Here is a 6,800-nt window from a genome sequence, read left to right on the forward strand (position 1 = left end):
GTTCATAGTGATAGTAAAGGCCCACTTTACTTCACTCTCCAGGAGGTCTGACTCTAGGTGAGTAATTGTGATTATCTGGGTCATAAGGATTTTTTTTGTTTAACCTTTCAAATCTACTTTTATTTTCCTTTTTCCTCCTCACATACAGAACTCTTCCACACGCTGATTTTCTTGCAGGTATAAACTCATTTGATGTTGATCAGATACCATTTTATCCACTAAAACTTTGCTAGCATCAAATATGATGGTTAACCAGTGTTAAATCTATAAAATATTTACATAGCACAGTACATTAAGCTTTAGACACTTTGCAACTAAACCACATAAAAATTGGATAAGATTCCCAACCTACATGTCCAGAATCAGGTGTTCGCAGTTGCTATCTGGTGACTGTACATGGTTCAAAAGGCAACAGAGGCAACACACAGTTACTTGGAAGGCCATGAACCACTATCATCTGGAAGCACATTATGTTACCCCAATGTCATGTCCCACTCCACATTTCTCCAAGGTGGTCTCATAATTCTGGAATGGCAGGTTTGGCTGATACAAAATGAAGACAGACAACACAACGTTTACTCCGTGGAGACATACTAACTGCTACTATGCATGCATGGTGATCTTGAATGTAACTCGTCCTAAAAACTTGTCATGGTCATTCTGGGTTTTTAGGTTGGGTGATCCATCAATCTTGCACTCAACCATTGCTTCTTTTATGTCAGCATCACTACCAAAGCTGAGCTGAATGGCAACTAGTGGCTGCAGGTAGCTCCCATGCAGTTTTTTTCCATAATATGGAAAATATTTTAAATCTATCTTTCCATTGGGAGGATAAGTTGATAGAACTGCTGTGCTTGCACTGTTTGCAATACAGTCTATCCTTGGTTCTCCTTGAAGCTTTAACCCAATTGTTCTGTTAATTTTCATAAGAACACAAGCGTTTCCTGCTTGGTAGCCAAACGTGGGGAGAGAAAGCAATGGCACGCCACTCCAGTACTCTTGCTAGAAAATCCCATGGATGGAGGAGCCTGGTAGGCTGCAGTCCACGGGGTCGCTAAGAGTCAGACACGATTGAGTGACTTCACTTTCACTTTTCACTTTTCACTTTCACGGAATGGAGAAGGAAATGGCAACCCACTCCAGTGTTCTTGCCTGGAGAATCCCAGGGACGGGGGAGCCTGGTGGGCTCTATGGGGTCGCACAGAGTTGGACACGACTGAAACGACTTAGTAGCAGCAGCAGCAGCACCCAAACGTGGGATCATCCACACCAGTGCATGCTTCAAATAAGTCAAGAGGAAACTGACATGCTGTGTATTCTGGAACCTTCTGCTCAAAAAAGGTTCCAATCTGTGAGATTCTTCTGTTCTTCTAAGCCATATGGCTTTAGAAGTTTCTTAAGGTCATCAATGTACCCTTGACAGGATTCTGAATCAGAAAGGCTGAATGAAAAATTCAATGCCAACACTGGTTTTGGAAAAACCGTAAGTCCTGGACTAGGAATCTGGTCATGGTATTTTAGAACCTCATCGTTCAGAGTCTGAAGCATGGTCCACATTGTGAAGGAAAAGAATGCAGCCAGGAACCCATAACAAACTAGTTGGAAGAGCAAGATCAAACCCCAGCTCTTGGTGATCCGGTTGTAGATGAAAAGCTTCCACTCGGCCAGGCTCTGGTTGAAGAACTTCTTGTCTTCCTTCGTCATGGTGTGTGTGCCATTGGCAAGGGGAGCGGCGGCCACGGGGGTGGAGCAGCGAGGAGTGTGGAGGTGCGTCCGGGCTCCAGCGGCACAGACCAGTGCCAGCAGCGGAAGACAACAGGGCTGAGGAAACCTGGCTGTGGAGAGCTCTCAGACCGACTGTGCTGAGCCACTGGACCACAGCTCCGCCCTCCAGGAGCCAATCACCATGCTGTTCAGGCCCCCAAGATCTTTCTTCCTATAGTTCTTCTGTGTATTTTTGCCACCTCTTCTTAATATCTTCTGCTTCTGTTAGGTCCCTATTGTTTCTGTCTTTTATTGTGCCTACCTTTTTCATGAAATGTTCCCTTGGTATCTCTAATTTTCTTGAAGAGATCTCTAGTCTTTCCCATTCTATTGTTTTCATGTATTTCTTTGCATTGTTCACTTAGGAAGGCTTTCTTATCTCTCCTTGCTATTCTTTAGAACTCTGCATTCAGATGGGTATATCTTTTCTTTTTTCCTTTGCCTTTCACTTCTCTTGTTTTCTCAGCTATTTGTAAGGCCTTCTCAGACAACCATTTTGCTTTTTTGCTTTTCTTTTTCTTTGGAATGGTTTTGATCACTGCCTGCTGTGCAATGTTATAAACCTCTGTCCATAGATCTTCAGGCACTCTCTATCAGATCTAATCCCTTGAATCTATTTATCACTTCCACTGTATAACTGTAAGATATTTGATTTAGGTCACTAATTACTAGGACTTCCCAGGTGGCACTAGTGTTAAAGAACATGTCTGCCAATTCAGGTCATGTAAAAGATGCATGTTCGATCCTTGGGTTGGGAAGATCTCCTGGAAAAGGAAATGACAAACTACTCTAATATTATTGCTTGGTTAATCCCATGGACAGAGGAGCCTGGTGGGCTAGAGTCCAGAGGTTGCGAAGAGTCAGAAACAACTAAAGTGACTTAGCACTCATGCATGCACTAATTATTAGAGAAATGCAAATCAACAATGGGGTATCACCTCAAACAGGTCAGAATGGCATCATCAGAAAAGCTACAAACAATAAATACTGGAGAGGGCATGAAGAAAAGGAGGCCCTCCTACACTGTTGGTGGGAATATAAATTTGTATAGCCACTGTGGAAAACAATATGGAGTTTCCTTAAAAAAAATAAAAATAGAGCTAATATATGACTCTCTAATTATCTTGAAGAGATCTCTAGTCTTTTCCATTCTATTGTTTTCCTCTATTTCTTTGCATTGATCACTGAGGAAGGCTTTCTTATCTCTCCTTGATATTCTTTGGAACTCTGCATTCGAATGGGTCTATCTTTCCTTTTCTCATTTGCTTTTCACTTCCCTTCTTTTCACAGATATTTGTAAGGCCTTCTCAGAAAGCCATTTTTGCTTTTTTGCCTTTCTTTTTCTTGGGGATAGTCTTGATTCCTATCTCCTGTACAATGTCATGAACCTCCATCCATAGTTCATCAGGCACTCTGTCTATCAGATCTAGTCCCTTAAATCTATTTCTCACTCCCACTGTATAGTCATAAAGGATTTGATTTAGGTCATACCTGAATGATGTAGTGGTTTTCTACACTTTTTTCAGTTTCAGTCTGAATTTGGCAATAAGGCATTCATGATATGAGCCACAGTCAGCTCCCAGTCTTGTTTTTGCTGACTGTATAGAACTTCTCCATCTTTGGCTGCAAAGAATATAATCAATCTGATTTTGGTGCTGACCATCTGGTGATGTCCATGTGTAGAGTCTTCTCTTGTATTGTTGGAAGAGGGAACCAAGATACCAAGGGAACATTTCATGCAAAGATGGGCTCAATAAGGACAGAAATGGTATGGACCTAACAGAAGCAGAAGATTTTAAGAAGAGGTAGCAAGAATACACAGAACTGCACAAAAAAGATCTTCACAACCCAGATAATCACGATGGTGTGATCATTCAGCTAGAGCCAGACATCCTGGAATGTGAAGTCAAGTCGCCCTTAGGAAGCGTCACTACGAACAAAGCTAGTGGAGGTGATGGAATTCCAGTTGAGCTATTTCAAATCCTGGAAGATGATGCTGTGAAAGTGCTACACTCAATATGCCAACAAATTTGGAAAACTCAGCAGTAGTCACACGACTGGAAAAGGTCAGTTTTCATTCCAATACTAAAGAAAGGCAATGAGAAAAAATGCTCAAACTACTGCACAATTGCACTCAGCTCACACACTAGTAAAGTGATGCTCAAAATTCTCCAAGCCAGCCTTCAGCAATACGTGAACCGTGAACTTCACTCAGATGTTCAAGCTGGTTTTAGAAATGGCAGAGGAACAAGAGATAAAACTGACAACATCCGCTGGATCATTGAAAAAGCAAGAGAGTTCCAGAAAAACATCTATTTCTGCTTTATTGACTATGCCAAAGCCTTTGACTGTGTGGATCACAATAAACTGTGGAAAATTCTGAAAGAGATGGGAATCCCAGGCCACCTGACCTGCCTCTTGAGAAACCTGTATGCAGGTCAGGAAGCAACAGTTAGAACTGGACATGGAATAACAGACTGGTTCCAAATAGGAAAAGGAGTATGTCAAAGCTGTATATTGTCACCCTGCTTATTTAAGTTAAATTCAGAGTACATAATGAGAAACGCTGGGTTGGAGGAAGCACAAGCTGGAATCAAGATTGCCAGGAGAAATATTAGTAACCTCAGATATGCAGATGACACCAACCTTATGGCAGAAAGTGAAGAGGAACTAAAAAGCCTCTTGATGAAAGTGAAAGAGGAGAGTGAAAAAGTTGGCTTAAAGCTCAACATTCAAAAAACTAAGATCGTGGCATCTGGTCCCATCACTTCATGGCAAATAGATGGGGAAACAGTGGGAACAGTGTCAGACTTTATTTTTCTGGGCTCCAAAATCGCTGCAGATGGTGACTGCAGCCATGAAATTAAAAGACGCTTACTCCTTGGAAGGAAAGTTATGACCAAACTAGATAGCATAATAAAAAGCAGAGACATTACTTTGCCAACAAAGGTACATCTAGTCAAGGCTATGGTTTTTCCAATGGTCATGTATGGATGTGAGAGTTGAACTATAAAGAAAAGCTGAGCGCCGAAGAATTGATGCTTTTGAACTGTGGTGTTGGAGAAGACTCTTGAGAGCCCTTTGGACTGCAAGGAGACCCAACCAGTCCATCCTGAAGATCAGTCCTGGGTATTCATTGGTAGGACTGATGTTGAAGCTGAAATTCCAATACTTTGGCTACCTGATGCCGAGAGCTGACTCATTTGAAAAGACCCTGATGCTGGGAAAGATTGAGGGCAGGAGGGGAAGGGGACGACAGAGGATGACATGGTTGGATGGCATCACTGACTCAATGGACATAGGTTTGGGTGGACTCTAGGAGTTGGTGATGGACAGGGAGGCCTGGTTCATGGGGATGCAAAGAGTTGGACACGACTGAGTGACTGAACTGAACTGAACTGAACATATAATTCAGAAATCCCACTCCTAGTCATATATCCAGAGAAAATCATAATTCAAAAAGATACATGTATCCAGATGTTCATTGCAGTACTATTTACAATAGCCTGAACTTGGAAGTAACCAAATGTGTATCAACAGAGGAATGGATAAGAAGATGGGGTATGTATATACAATGGAATATTACTTAGGCATAAAAAGGAATGATTTAATGTTATTGACAGCATCATGGATGGACTTAGAAATCATCACTGAGTGAAGTAAGTCAGACAGAGCAAGATAAATATCATATTATAGCATTTGTATGTAGAATGTAAAATAAAAAAGGGTACAAATGAGCTTATTTAACGAAACAGGAATTGAGTTACAGATGTGGAAAACTAATTTGTGGTTACCAGGTGTAAAGAGTGGAGGGATAAACTGGGAGATTGGGACTGATGTATGCCCACTACTATACATAAAATAGATAACTAACAGGAACCTCCTGGAAATTACTCAATACTCTGTAGTGGCCTATATGGGAAAAGAATCTAAAATAGAGTGGAGATATGCATAAATGTTTAATTTTGCTGTATATTTGAAACTAACACTATGTTGTAAATCAACTATATTCCAATAAAAATTTTAAAGAATAAATAAAGTCTCTTAATTTATATTCTTAAATGGAGTACACAGAGTCTCACATTAGAAAAAACCATAAGGAAAATATTTTTGGGTAGTAATATATTTATTCTAAACATAAATATTTATACTCTAAAACGATTACTCTGCTCAGAGAAGATGCTTGACATGATTTCAATTTTCTTAAATTTACTGATGTTTGATTTGTGACACAAGATGTGATCTATCCTAGAGAATGTTCCATGTGCACTTGAGAAGAAGGTGTATTCTTCTGCATTTGAATGGAATGTCCTGAAGATATCAAGGAGATCCATCTCATCTAATGCATCATTTAAAACTTGTGTTTCCTTATTAATTTTCTGTTTTGATGATCTGTCCATTGGTATGAGTGGGGTGTTAAAGTCTCCTACTATTATCGTGTTACTGTTAATTTCTCCTTTTATGTCTGTGTCTATCTTATGTACTGAGATGCTCCTATGTTGGGTGCATAGATGTTTACAATTGCTATATCTTCCTCTTGGACTGATCCTTTGATCATTATGTGTGTCCTTCCTTATTTCTTATAATAGTCTTTACTTTAAGGTCTATTTTGTCTGATATGAGGACTGTTACTCCAGCTTTCTTTTGCTTTCCATTTGCATGGAATATATTCTTCCATCCTCTCAGTTTCAGTCTATATGTATCTTTAGGTCTGAAGTGGTTTTCTTGTAGACAGCATATATATGGGTCTTGTTTTTTTTTTAATCCATTCAGCCAGTCTGTGTTTTTTGGCTGGCACATTTAATCCCTTTACATTTAAAGTAATTATTGATATATATGTTCCTACTGCCATTTTCTTAGTTGTTTGGGGTTTGATTTTGTAGATCTTTTTTTTTTCTCTTGCATTTCTTGACTATATAAGCCCATTTAACATTTGTTGTAAAGCTGGTTTAGTGGTAGTAAATTCTCTTAACTTTTGCTTGTCTGTAAAGCTTTTGATTTCTCCATCAATTTTGAATGAGATGCTTGTCAGGTAG

At 39.8% G+C, this 6,800-nt stretch overlaps 1 pseudogene; it reads right to left on the bottom strand.

The window, feature by feature from the left end:
* Positions 1–603: 603 nt before the first annotated feature.
* Positions 604–1,704, bottom strand: LOC122445213 (annotated as a pseudogene).
* Positions 1,705–6,800: the final 5,096 nt, after the last annotated feature.

The sequence above is a fragment of the Cervus canadensis genome, chromosome 7 (assembly GCF_019320065.1).
Source record: "Cervus canadensis isolate Bull #8, Minnesota chromosome 7, ASM1932006v1, whole genome shotgun sequence".
Taxonomy (NCBI): domain Eukaryota; kingdom Metazoa; phylum Chordata; class Mammalia; order Artiodactyla; family Cervidae; genus Cervus; species Cervus canadensis.